Consider the following 14,337-nt stretch of genomic DNA (forward strand, 5'->3'; position numbering starts at 1 on the left):
CTGCCTAAGCGCAGGCCACTCCCCACCTAGGTTCTGGGAACGTCCCTATTTTACAGAAGCGAAAACTGAGGCCCAGAGAGAAGAAATCACTTGTTGAGGACAGAGTTAGCATCAGAACGCAGGTCTCCTGGCTCCCCGTCTTTTCCTCACCCTCTGACTTTTTTTTTTTTTTTTTTTTGCTGAACCACAGTTCTAGGGTGAGAGCTGCTTTTCTGTGATTGCTTTCCTGGGTTCCTTGGAAAAGACACAATCTGCAGAAGGACCCAGTTATCCCCAGAGTTCCAACACTAGACTTTCTTTATAAGGGTTCTCAATTCATTTTGGGGGTGGGGTGCACATTAGGGTCTTTGTTTTGAACCTGTGTTTGCTAGAGTCTCTTACAATTGTGTATGTTTTTAATGGCTGAAGGTTGGGAAGAGTGATGAAGATCACGGCAGGGTCGAAATTCCCACCCAAATCACCTGTTAATGCCCCGGTGCCCCCTGGGAGCTTTAAGCACAGCCCAGCAAGCCATGAGTTGTGAGGACTGGCTGGGGTACAGCAGCTTGAGCACCACTTGGGACAAAGCCGGGGCCAAGAATTAATGCCTCCACCGCCTGCACGCAAAGGGAGTATCGCTCTCCACTCCACGGCGCCCGCCCCTCCCAGCCCACCGTAAGCCCCAGACCTTGCAGCTCTCCGTATACAGCACGTAGCCCCGCTGCAGGCATCGCTCTCTGCAGCCCACAGTTGGGGTCGTTCTGGCTGCGCCCTCTATATCCTGCTCTTTTCACTCGTGTTTCTCTGTCAGACGTTTCCTGAGCATGAATTTCAATGGCTGAATAAATTCCATCAAATGAATGCGCTGCTGTTTACTTACTTCTGCTACGAGTAGTTTTCATTCCCCCCAGCCACATACAAGCATCCTAGTTTGTCCACATCTTCACCAACACCTGTTATTGTCTATTTTAATTTAGCCGTCTCTGGTAGCTCAGCTGGTAAAGAATCCGCCTGCAATGCAGGAGATCCCTGTTTGATTCCTGGGTTCGATCCCCTGGAGAAGGGAGCAGCTACCTGCTCCTGTATTCTGGCCTGGAGAATTCCATGGAGCCTGGCAGGCTACAGTCCATGGGGTCCCAAAGAGTCAGACACAGGACTGAGTGACTTTTGCTTTAACTTTTCAGTGGGTGTGAAGTTATAGCTCATTGTGATTGAGATTTGATGCTGAGACTAATGATGTTTAGCATATTTTCATTCGATTTTTGGCTATTTTCTTGGGGAAATGTTTATGCAAATTCTTTGCCTGTTTTGATATTGTTCTTCTATTATCTAGTCCTAATTGTCCTTTATATATTCTGCATTCAAGTACCTTTTTTTAGATATAAGATTTGCAAAAATGTCCTCTCGTTATGTGGTATGTCTTTTTCACTTTCTTAATGTTATCACTTGTGGCACAAAAGTTTTCAATTTTGTTGTAATTCAGTTTATCTACTAATATTTGTATTTTGTCCAGGTTTTGGTGTCAACATAAATTTCTATTCTACATGGGTAAATACCTAGGAGTGCGGCGGCTGGGCTATATAGTAAGTGTATATTATCCTGCTGAACTGTTTCCAAAAGTGCGTGCACCATTTTACATTCCCTCTAGCAAGACTAACATTTTAGTTGCTCTGTAGCCTCCTTAGCACTTGATATTGCCCATTTCTAACTTTAGTCATTCAAGTAGGTATACAGTGGTATCTCATTGCAGTTTTGATTTCCATTTTCCTAGAAAATGGACTAATGACATTGACCTTTTTGTGTGCTTATATGCCATCTGTATATCTTCTCTGGTGAAGCATTCAATCATTTGCTCATTTTTAAATTGGATTGTTTTTGTTATTATTTCTATGACTTCTATTTTTAGATACAAACTATCAGGTATCTGTTTTGCATTATTATCATTATTTATTTACTTGTTTTAGCCAATCTGTGACTTTGTCTTTTTGTTCTCTTTATGGTGACTTTTGAAGAACAGAAATCTGTGTGCTTTTTTGAGTCCTATTTAAAAAGTCTTCACCTAAGCTAGGGTCCAGAAAAGCATCTACTGCTTTATTAACTATGCCAAAGCCTTTGACTGTGTGGATCACAACAAACTGTGGAAAATTCTTAAAGAGATGGGCATACCAGACCACCTGACCTGCCTCCTGAGAAATCTGTATTCAGGTTAAGAAGCAACAGTTAGAACTGGACATGGAACAACAGACTGGTTCCAAATCGGGAAAGGAGTATGTCAAAGCTGTATATTGTCACCCTACTTATTCAACTTATATGCAGAATACATCATGAGAGATGCTGGATGGGATGAAGCACAAGCTGGAATCAAGATTGCCAGGAGAAGTATCAATAACCTCAGATATGCAGATGACACCACCCTTATGGCAGAAAGCGAAGACAAACTGAAGAGCCTCTTGATGAAAGTGAAAGAGAAGAGTGGAAAAAGTTGGCTTAAAGCTCAACATTCAGAAAACTAAGATCATGGCATCTGGTTCCATCACTTCATGGCAAATAGATGGGGAAACAATGGAAACAGTGACAGATTTTATTTTGGGGGGCTCCAAAATCACTGCAGGTGGTGAACTTCAGCCATGATATTAAAAGACGCTAGATCCTTGGAAGAAAAATTATGACCAAGCTAGACAGATTATTAAAAAGCAGAGACATTACTTTGCCAACAAAGGTCCGTCTAGTCAAGGTTATGGTTTTTCCAGTAGTCATGTATGGATGTGAGAGTTGGACTATAAAGAAAGCTGAGCACCGACGAATTGATGCTTTTGAACTGTGGTGTTGGAGAAGACTCTTGAGAGTTCCTTGGACTGCAAGGAGATCCAAACAGTCCATCCTAAAGGAGATCAGTCCTGGGTGTTCATTGGAAGAACTGATGTTGAAGTTGAAACTCCAATCCTTTGGCCACCTGATGCGAAGAGCTGACTCATTGGAAAGACCCTGATGCTGGGAAAGATTGAAGGCAGGAGGAGAAGGGGACGACAGAGGATGAGATGGTTGGATGGCACCACTGACTCAATGGACATGAATTTGAGTAGACTCTGGGAGCTGGTGATGGACAGGGAGGCCTGGTGTGCTGCAATTCATGAGGTCGCAGAGTCGGACACGATTGAGTGACTGAACTGAAGCTAGGGTCACAGAGATTTTATCCTGTGTTTTCTTCCAGAAGTTTTTTAGTTTTAGGATTTGCATTTAGGTCAGTGATCCGTTTTGAATTGATTTTTGTAGGTGGTGTAAAGGAAGGGTTTGGTTTTTGTTTTTGCAAATGTGCAGTTTTTCTAGCATCATTTGCTGAAAAATATCTTTTCATCACTGAATTAACTTTGACACATTTGTCTCAAATCAGATGACCGTACATGTGTGGATATATTTGTGGACTCTACTCTGTTCAATAAATTTAGAAGGTTCAGGTCACACTAAGGATTTGACTGATTTTTCTCGAAGAAAACAGCTATTGGTTTCATCAGCTTTCATTGGTTGTCTGGTTTTATTTCACCAATTTCTGTGCTGATATTTACTCTTTCTTCTGTTTAATTTGGATTTAATTTGCTATTAAAAAAAATAGTTTCTTAAGGTAGAAACTGACCCAATGATCTGAGAAGTTTTATTTTTTATAAGTAAAGAGTTTACTGCTATAAATTTCCCCCGATGTACTGCTTTCTCAGCATCCACAACTTTTGATATGTTGTCTTTTCATTTCTCATTAGTTCAAAATGCTTTCTAATTTTTGTTTTGATTTTTTCACCCATGAGTTATTTAAAAGTGTTATTAATTTCCAAATATTGGGAGATTTTCCACGTAGCTTTCTGTTATTGGTTTCTATTTCATTTCCTTTTCGTCAGATAATATGCTCTGTGTGATTTGAATACTTTTATCAAGACATTTATTGTCACCCTGTTTATTTAACTTATATGCAGAGTACATCATGAGAAATGCTGGACTGGAAGAAACACAAACTGGAATCAAGATTGCCGGGAGAAATATCAATAACCTCAGATATGCAGATGACACCACCCTTATGGCAGAAAGTGAAGAGGAACTAAAAAAGCCTCTTGATGAAAGTGAAAGTGGAGAGTGAAAAAGTTGGCTTAAAGCTCAACATTCAGAAAACGAAGATCATGGCATCTGGTCCCACCACTTCATGGGAAATAGATGGGGAAACAGTGTCAGACTTTATTTTTCTGGGCTCCAAAATCACTGCAGATGGTGACTGCAGCCATGAAATTAAAAGACGCTTACTCCTTGGAAGGAAAGTTATGACCAACCTAGATAGCATATTCAAAAGCAGAGACATTACTTTGCCAACAAAGGTCCGTCTAGTCAAGGCTATGGTTTTTCCTGTGGTCATGTATGGATGTGAGAGTTGGACTGTGAAGAAGGCTGAGTGCCGAAGAATTGATGCTTTTGAACTGTGGTGTTGGAGAAGACTCTTGAGAGTCCCTTGGACTGCAAGGAGATCCAACCAGTCCATTCTGAAGGAGATCAGCCCTGGGATTTCTTTGGAAGGAATGATGCTAAAGCTGAAACTCCAGTCCTTTGGCCACCTCATGTGAAGAGTTGACTCATTGGAAAAGACTCTGATGCTGGGAGGGATTGGAGGCAGTAGGAGAAGGGGATGACAGAGGATGAGATGGCTGGATGGCATCACTGACTCGATGGACGTGAGTCTCAGTGAACTCCAGGAGTTGGTGATGGACAGGGAGGCCTGGCGTGCTGCGATTCATGGGGTAGCAAAGAGTCGGACACGACTGAGTGGCTGATCTGATTTGATCTGATCAAGATGTTTATTGATGGTCTAGCATATGGTCTGTCTTGGTGAATGTTCCATGTATACTTGAAAAGTGTATGGGTTTCTTGTTTTGCTGGGTTGAGGGATCTATAAATGTTAAATAGGTTAAGTTGACTGATAGCAGTATTTAAGGTTTCTATATCCTTGATGGTGTTCTGTGATCTTACTCTATCAAATATTGAGTGAGTTTTGAACTCTAATCGTAATTGTGGATTTGTCTATTTCTCCCTGTAGTCATGTCATTTTTGTTTCATATTGTTTTGAAACTCTGTTATTTGATGCATAAGCATTTATGATTATTATTATTATATTTATGAGAGCATTATGATGGCTTAGTTGGTAAAGAATCCACCTGCAATGCAGGAGACCCTGGTTCAATTCCTGGGTCAGGAAGATCCACTGGAGAAGGGATAGGCTATCCACTCCAGTATTCTTGGGCTTCCCTTGTGGCTCAGCTGGTAAAGAATCTGCCTGAAAGGGAAAAGCTACCCATTCCAGTATTTTGGTCTAGAGAATTCCATGGACTGTACAGACCATGGGGTCACAAAGAGTCAGACACGACTGAACAACTTTCACTTTATAATTATTATGTTATAATAATTATAATAATTATGTTAGTACATTATTATCAATGTACTAACTCCTATAGTATTATGAAATTATCTTTTAATCTCTGGCAATATTTGTTGCACTAAATCTACTTTGTCTGAGAATAGTATAGCTATCACAGCTTTCTTTTGATTAGTGTTACCATGGCATGTGAAGAAGTTCAGGACATGTCACTTTGGTATATTGATTATTTTGAGCTAAAGGCACTCGAAAAAAACAGCAGATGCACTTCACTTTTCTTCCTGAAAGCAGGGCACGAAACTAAATTCCTGTGTGAAAGACACGCTCCTCATATCAGGAGAAAAGAGACATCCTTGTCTCCAGGAATGAGGAGTCCAGGCGGAGAGAAATCTGTACAAACAGACTTTGTTAAAAAAAATTCTTAGCTTTCTTTAGTCTCCCCAAATAGTTTAGTTACTTTTCCACAATTGCCACACTTTGTTGAACCCAGTATATAAGCACGTCGACCCTGCCTGAAGACTCTGGGTCTTCATTTTCCTTGTGGGAGCTTCCATGTGCGTGTGAAAAAATTACTAAATAAAAGCAGTATGCCTTTCTCCTGTTAATCTGCTTGTGTCAGTTCCAGCCAGAAATCTTCAGAGGGTTGAGGAGAAATTTCACCTCCCCTGTGCTCTGCTCAGTTGCTTCAGTTGCGACTCTGTGTGACCCTGTGGACTGCAGCCCATCAGGCTCTGTTCTTGGGATTCTCCAGGCGAGAATACTGGAGTGAGTTGCCATGCCCTCCTCCAGGGGATCTTCCCGATTCAGGGATCAAACCTGGGTCTCCTGCTTTGCAGGCAGATTTTTTACTGCTGAGCCACCAGGGAAGCCCCTTTACCTCTCCTACATATGTAATTTTCCATCCCTTCACATTTAACATACTTCTGTTTTCATATCTTAAGTGTGTATTTTGGTAGCCAGCATATAGTTAGATCTAATTTTTTATCCAGACTGACAATCTCTGCCAGACTAAATTGTCAGATTATATGTTAAGCCAATCTAGTTTGATTACTAACATGGTTTAAGTCTATGAGTCTGTTATCTTGTTATTTGTTTTCTACTTGTCCTGTCTGTTCTTTGTTTCTTCTTTCATCTTTTTATGCCTTTTTCAAGAAATCTATTGGTATTTTTATGGTTCTGTATTCTCTCCTTTGTTGGCTTCAGGACTAGGACTGAGGTGAGAATGTGATACTCATCATGAATGCAAAATTTAACGGGATGTCAAAAAATTGGTAATCAAGATACATACTATATGAATTAATGTTTTTAAAAGTCAAAATTAATAGAAAATACATGATGAATAAAATCTCAAAATTTCAAACATAAACATGATCATTATTTATGGTTTTTCCTGTTGCCTCAGTCTCCAATATAGCTCAACACAACACTATTACTGACTGTGAGTCACATATTCCTGCTTCTTTGTGTGTCTATTAATTTTTTCTTTTATACCAGACATTGTAAGGGATGCATTGAAAAGACTCTGAATTCTATCTTCCACTGAAGTGTTGAGTTTTGTTCTACGAGGCAGTTGAATCAATGGCAGTTCATTTTGAATGTACAGGCTTGATCTTAGGCTTTGTTAGAATGGTGTATTTCATTTTCTTCCTTAATCCTAAGAGGGTGTGATCCTTACTCTTAAGGTGTGGCCTTTTGGGGGTTTCAGTGGGAAGTCTGAAGTGTTTACCAAGCTCCTCTAACTTGGTAGGACTTGAACTCAAGCCCTCTCCCCAGCACTGAGCAGCAATTTCTGTCTCTGCTGCTCTCTCAGTCTTCTGGCTCTTTTTCTGCTAGAGTTTTGAGTCTCACTCTGCACATACACAGTTCAGAAGTCAGTCAAATATTTGAGGGCACTTGACACCAGCTTTTCTGGGCTTCTCCCATTGCTTCTCCAGGACTTCCCTGGTAGCTCAGCTGGTAAAGAATCCATCTGCAATGTAGGAGATCCTGGTTCGACTCCTGGTTTGGGAAGATCCACTGAAGAAGGGGTAGGCTACTCACTCCAGTATTCTTGGGCTTCCCTGGTGGCTCAGCTGGTAAAGAATCTGTCTGCAGTGTCAGACTGGGTTTGATCCCTGGGTTGGGAAGATCCCCTGGAGAAGGGAAAGGCTACCCACTCCAGTATTCTGGACTGGAGAATTCCTACAGTCCATGGGGTCGCAAAGAGTCAGACATGGCTGAGGGACTTTGATTTTCATTGTTTTTCCTTTTTCTACTCCCTTCCATTTTCAGCTGCTCAGTCATTCCTGAAAACCAGTTTCTTACTTCACAGTCTGATACACAGCTGCTTTCTGCTTAACCTCAATTCCCTTTTTGTTGTGAAGTGGGGGAATTCCTTTAGGGGAAAAGCCAGATGAATGCGGTTCTTACTCTGTGTGATTTCTGTCATTCAGGGGTCTTGGCTCCTGCAGTTTATGCCTGCTTTTAGACATTCAGCTGTTCCCTATTGCCTTCAAAGAGCTGTGTGTGTGTGTTTGTGTGGTTTTCTGTTTTTTTTTGTTTTTTGTTTTTTTTTTTGTATCTTGTCAAGAGTTTAGAATTGCTGTTGGCAAAAGGATCAGTCTGATAAAATGTTAATGTTAATACCAGAAGTTGGAACTTCTCGCAAAGTTCGATATGTAGTATTTTCCATTGAGTTTGAAATATTTTCTTTTTTATTGTGATTTCTGATTTTTTTTGATTCATGGATTATTTATAGATTTGCTTCTTAAATCACCAACATAGGTAGGTATTCCAGTTATCTTTTAAAAAGTTTTCCACCTGTAATTCACTGTTATCAGAGAAATACTTTATATGTTACCATTCTCTGAATTTTTTTGAAACTTGATGTCACAGCATGTAGTTAAAGTTTTGTAAATGTTTCCATGTACTCTTAAAAAAATATTTTGTATTCATTTGTTAGCTCCACTGTTCTATATATATTACTTAGGTGAAATTTGTTCATTGTATTTTCTGAGAGGTATAATATGTAAAAGAATCTATCATAATTGTGGTTTTGTCTATTTCTCCTGTTATTTCTGTGAGGTTTTACTTTACATAGAGTACTTCACTGTGCTTAGTTGCTCGATTGTGTCCGACTCTTTGCAACCCTAATGGGCTGTAGCCCGTCAGCCTCCTCTGTCCATGGGATTTTCCAGGCAAGAATACTGGAGTGGGTTGCCATTTCCTTCTCCAGGGGGTTAGGTGCATGCAAATTTAGAATTTTTACTGTTAAATCAAATTTCTTTCTTTATAAAATGTCCCTTTCTATTATTAGTACTGCTTTTTGTTTTCCAAAAGCATTTGTTGCTTCATATTAATGTAGCCAATACCTTTCGTTGCATGATATAGCTTTTCCTTAATTCTTTTACCTTTTTATATTTTAGATTTTTCTTCAAACAGCATTTAGTTGAACTTCATTTCTTCTTATCTGAAAATTTTTGTCTTTTATTGGAGCATTTGTTCTATTGACAATAACAGTACAAATAATTTTGTGTTTAAATTAATCATTTTACAGCTTGCTTTCTATTAGTTCCACCAGTTCTTTGTTGTCTTTTTCTTCTTTCTTGATTTTAGATCAAGTATTTTTAATTATGATTCCACTTCCCCAACCATTCACTTAGAAGTAATTCCTCTTTTAATATTCTTTTAGTGGTTACCCTGGAGATTAAAATATGCATCCTTGACTTATCAAAGTTTAATATAAATTGGTACTTTTACCTCTTCCTCAAAAATGGAAAAAATATTAGAGTACTTTCCGTTTACCTGCTTTTAATATGTACGCTACTACTGTAATGCATTTATAATTCTCTACATTAAATCTCATGAGACATTGCTACTGTTTTATATTTAGATTTCCCCACATATTTGCCCTTTATGTTGCTCTTCATTCTTTCCTGCATCTCCCTTAGCATTTTTGTGATTATTCATTCTTTTGCTTCCCCGGAATCTTTCCTTTCATTGTCCCTCCAATTTCCCACCTCCTGCCTGCACCATCTGTAATTAGTTGAATTTCAGGACATGAGGCTCACACCATGATAAAAGTCTACTATACTACATTAGGTGTTGCTGTAGTAATTCCATGCGTGTGTCTTAAAGTTTAACTAATTTCTAAAAGTGGGGTCAATCTTTTTCTTTTAAAAACGAGTAACAAGGTGAGTGTACCTTGGGGCATGCTTCATCTACATTAAATTTGCAGTAAATCACTGCTTGGAAGAAACTGGTTGGAAGAAGTCACATAATTAACTCAAAGAAAAATCATGACAATATCTCCAGAAAAAAAGAAACCACCATCAAAATGTGTTGTGTTGAACTTCACATGCACTTTGCATATATGTAGAAATAGTGTCAAAAGTTTTAAGGCTAGTTTTGAAAACTCTCAAAGAGACATAGTTCATATATGAATTGAGTGTATATATGTATGTATGTATATTTTACTGTTTTCTTCGCATATGCAGTATGTATGAAATTATACAGGAAGACAATAGCAGCTGGAACAGGGACCATCTGACATAGGCTTGGAAACGGGGAGTTTCAGGTGACCCTAGGGTTCACTTAATCCAAAGTCCTTATTTTACAGAGAAGGACACTTGAGTTCAGAGAGGCTGAGTCACTTGTCTGACATCCCACAGTCAGTTGCTAGAGAGCTGGGACTAGAATCAAGGTCTCTGTCAGAGCAGCCTTCTTTGAGTTCCTGCTCGCCTCAGATGGATTCAATCAGTGGGATCTCCAGGTATGGGTACCCATCTTGGCTACAGCTGAGGCCTCTATGACTTGCCAGTGAACCATTAACCACTTTGCTACTTGAGGCTTTAAAGGGTATTTTTGATGTGTCTAGTAAATACTGGCAGAGAAGGCAATGGCACCCCACTCCAGTACTTTTGCCTGGAGAATTCCATGGATGGAGGAGCCTGATAGGCTGCAGTCGATGGGGCCGCGAAGAGTTGGACACGACTGAGCAACTTCACTTTCACTTTTCACTTTCATGCATTGGAGAAGGAAATGGCAACCCACTCCAGTGTTCTTGCCTGGAGAATCCCAGGGACAGTGGAGCCTGTTGGGCTGCCATCTGTGGAGTTGCACAGAGTCGGACACGACTGACGTGACTTAGCAGCAGCAGCAGCGGCAGTAGTAGATACTGGGCACAGTATCCAGTAGCCTAACTGGGTGGCAGTGGGACAACACAAGGCATTTTCTGCTAAAAATCAGCCAAATACTGATGTTGCTGCTGCTGCTGCTAAGTCGCTTCAGTCGTGTCCGACTCTGTGCAACCCCATAGACGGCAGCCCACCAGGTTCCTCTGTCCCTGGGAGTCTCCAGGCAAGAACACTGAAGTGGGTTGCCATTTCCTTCTCCAATGCATGAAAGTGAAAAGTGAAAGTGAAGTTGCTCAGTCGTGTCCGACTCTTCCCAATCCCGTGGACTGTAGCCTACCAGGCTCCTCCGTCCATGGGATTTTCCCGGCAAGAGTACTGGAGTGGGGTTCCATTTCCTTCTCCAAGCCAAATACTAGAAGAGGGATTTAAGGAATGGGGGAGATGGAAAAGAAAGCTCCTTGAGGTCATTATGAAGTATGTTAAAAAAAAGTCCTTTGAATTTAGATAGCACTGCACAGTGTATGACACTCACTCGATGGCAAATCACCTGGAAGGACCCAGTATCGTTGATTCATTCTCTGGCCGCCTAGCTGTCCATCAAAGTTTTGTGCTCTTTTTTCACGAATGTTTTAGTCCATTCAGAATGCTATGACAAAAATACCATAGGCTGGGTGGCTTGTAAACAACAAAAGTTTATTCCTCATAATTCTGGAGGCTGGGAAGTCCAAGCCCAAGGTTCTGGCAGATTCAGTGTCTGTGAGAGCCTACTTCCTGGTTCATAGGCTGTGTTCTTTGGATATGTCCTCACATGGTGGAAGGGGCAGAGGGGCCCTCTGGGGTCTCTTTTATTCATGAGGGCTCCATCCTTATGAGCTAATCACTTCCCAGAGGCCCTTCCTCCAAGTACTATCATGTTGGGGATTAGATTTCAGCCTGTGAATTCTAGAGGGACATAGACATTCAACCAGTCTATAGGAACAAAACGTAATTGTTGTGGGGAAGTGGCTGCCCATCCAGGGACTTCATTTTCTAGACCCCCATTCAGTGGGACTATGTTACTGACTTATGACCTAAAGAACCGAGGGGGAGGAATTTATGCCAGGTGAGACCCCCCATAATGCTCTCATATGATCTGCATACTCTCTTTCCCTGACTTCCAACTGCATTACTGATGCCATAGCGAACTTGGAGGCCAAGTGCTGAAGATGACAGAGAGCCTACATTGATCTGGATCCCTAAAGGACTACAGAGAAGAGAAACACTGTCCACTTTATCCATCACCACCAACTGAACTTTATGTGATCTATTAGCAAGAAATAAACTTTAATTGTGTTAGGCCTCTGACAGGTTAGGGTTTACCTGTGTGCAGCTAACAGTTACTTTAACATAGTCAATGACATCTAATTTGAATAATAAAATTGAATTTCCACTTGGAGTGCTTGAAGCAATACTTATGGGGAAGAAAGTAGAGGAAGAAGGTAGCACGCCATGAAACCAAAGATCCCCAGCATATCTGAGTTCATCAGCAATTAGTCTTTAGGTCAAAGTGTAGTGTGAACAATAGTGGCCTCCCTTTCCCCACAGAACACCCTGTGAAGAAAGTTAGAGTAGTCACATTTTATTACTTACAAACATTCCCTCAAAATATAAACTACCTTGTGGAATCAAGCTCTCTGCCATTACTAGGCTCATATAAACCTTAATATAATCTGTTCCCTGGAAGAAAATATTAACCCCTCTTCACACCCCCTGCACAGAGAACATTTCCTTGGGAGGTGTTCCTGCACTTATTTTGTTACTTCCAGATGAATGAAACTAAGACTTCTTTTTGCTTCTTCCAAAAGTATAATTTACTATATAACATTTACAAGTAGAAAAGCATCTGAGAATATTTTCAGGACTAGTAATTGGAAAATAACGAGCATGACGTGGTCTGTACAGAAGGCCCTTTTCTCTGCTGGATGCGCAGGACAGTGGGATGTACTCTCGAGCCAGTCCTGTGGAACTTGGTCAGCTCCTCCCTAATGCTTCCTGGGCTCCTGGGGCTACTCTGATGTTTAGAAGAAAGTGGATGCCAAAGCAGCTGGTTTGGTGTATTTTGGCTTTTTTTTTTGTTTTACAGTGATATTTGCAAATACTACCCCGAGGGCCATAGTTATTGGATTTATTATTTAGTCTGGGAAGGTGAAGAGAGATTCCAAAGCTCTCGGTGGTAGGAAAGGAGGAGCAGTGCTCAGTGGCAGTACCTGTGTAGGTGCTGACTAGCTCTGCCACTTACCTCCACGACTTCAGAATACCAAGTCATCACCTGCCGTGGGTAGCAGTGGCAGAAGTGGCCCTTTAAATTGCTCTCCAGAAAAGACAGAGAGGAGCGCATCGGGAGGGCAAAGGTGAGCCTGGATTCAAAATTCTACATCCAAGGTTGGTCACACCTCAACTCACCACTCAGCAGAGCTGCTGGTCAGGTCCTCCAGGCCCCGAGATCGCCTCTCCTGGGTGAAGGCAGCACCAGTGTTCTGTGTGGACACACAAAGAACCTTAAGAGAGCTAGCTGTGGGCAGCAGAGAAAAAAAAAACAACTTCCTTTCGCAAGGAAGCTGGCCACAGCCAGTCCAGCAAGAGTAAGCAGAGTACTATGAGAGCAGAATTGGGGCTCTGACTGATCTGGGTTCAAGTCCTAGTTACGCCACTCTGGTCCTTCCAAACACCCTAACTAGTCACCACCACCAGGAGTGGGCATAGCAGTTACAGAAACTGCTAGTGGAACTCAGAGGAGGGGTTTTAACTCTCTTGGGCTTTATAATAACTGTCTCTCTTTGAGTATTCCTTACCATCTTGTAATTCTGGTACTTCTTAAGACTATGTGAACTATTCTACAATCAAAATGTAATTCCCTTTCAGTACAATGGATTTCCCTGGGCTCTGGACAGGGGATAGAGTGGCTGGCAGAGGTGAGGCTGTGGAACTGGATAGAAGGTAGTGGGAAAAGAGCAGTGGGCAGTGGTGCTGAGGTTGGAGAAAGGGACGTGTTTATGCCTCTTCTTCCCTTACCTTCTCCAAGACACAGTTCTATTATTTTTGTTTGCTCTGTTGATGACTCAAAATTTTAGAGTCTTTCTGTGTCCCAATGTATCTATGGTCCGAGTGACCCACCTGGTTCGCCTTGGCTTTTGCAGAGATGAAACACTTTCCGTTTTGTTTTCAGATGTGAAGCTGCTCTCACTGTGTCTCCAAAGTGAATCCTGCAGAGGCATCCACCCCACATACAGGGGCCTTGGGTGCAGGTAGCAGGGTGACCGTGCAGGTGCTGGGCTGGCCCAGCCCCTGTGGCCGCTCAGCAGTTCACAGGCCTGCGGGGTCCTCCCCACTGCTGAGGGTCCTTACTATTGAGAGCCAGAGTGGGGGAGGCCTCTCAGGCAGAACCTGCTGACACCCTCTGCCATGTTGGAGGGTGCAGGGCTGGGGCTCATCTGCCCAGGGACTGCTTACACTGGGGAGGGGCTAGGGCTACAGATGGCGAGTGTGCCTCGGGAATGGCGGTTCTGGGGGTCCCAGGCACATGCTTACTGGAGCGCAGGTCTGGTGTTCTCCAGCTTGTCTCTAGCTGGAGATAACATTAATATCGCACGCTTGCAGCTTTTTCAGGGCACTAGAAGAATTGAGACTTTCTCTTCAAGGAACAATGAGAATTTGTTCTGAGCCTTTGTGATAAGAAAGGAGAAAGAAAATCATTCCTAGAGGCAGGAGAGGGGTGGAAAATCATCTCAGCAAAAGGCACAAACTTCTCATTATACATTATTATGCTTTCAAATAAGCATTTGTGCAAGCCCATTCTTTGGT

This window comes from Bubalus bubalis, chromosome 23, assembly GCF_019923935.1.
Source record: "Bubalus bubalis isolate 160015118507 breed Murrah chromosome 23, NDDB_SH_1, whole genome shotgun sequence".
In the NCBI taxonomy this organism is placed as follows: domain Eukaryota; kingdom Metazoa; phylum Chordata; class Mammalia; order Artiodactyla; family Bovidae; genus Bubalus; species Bubalus bubalis.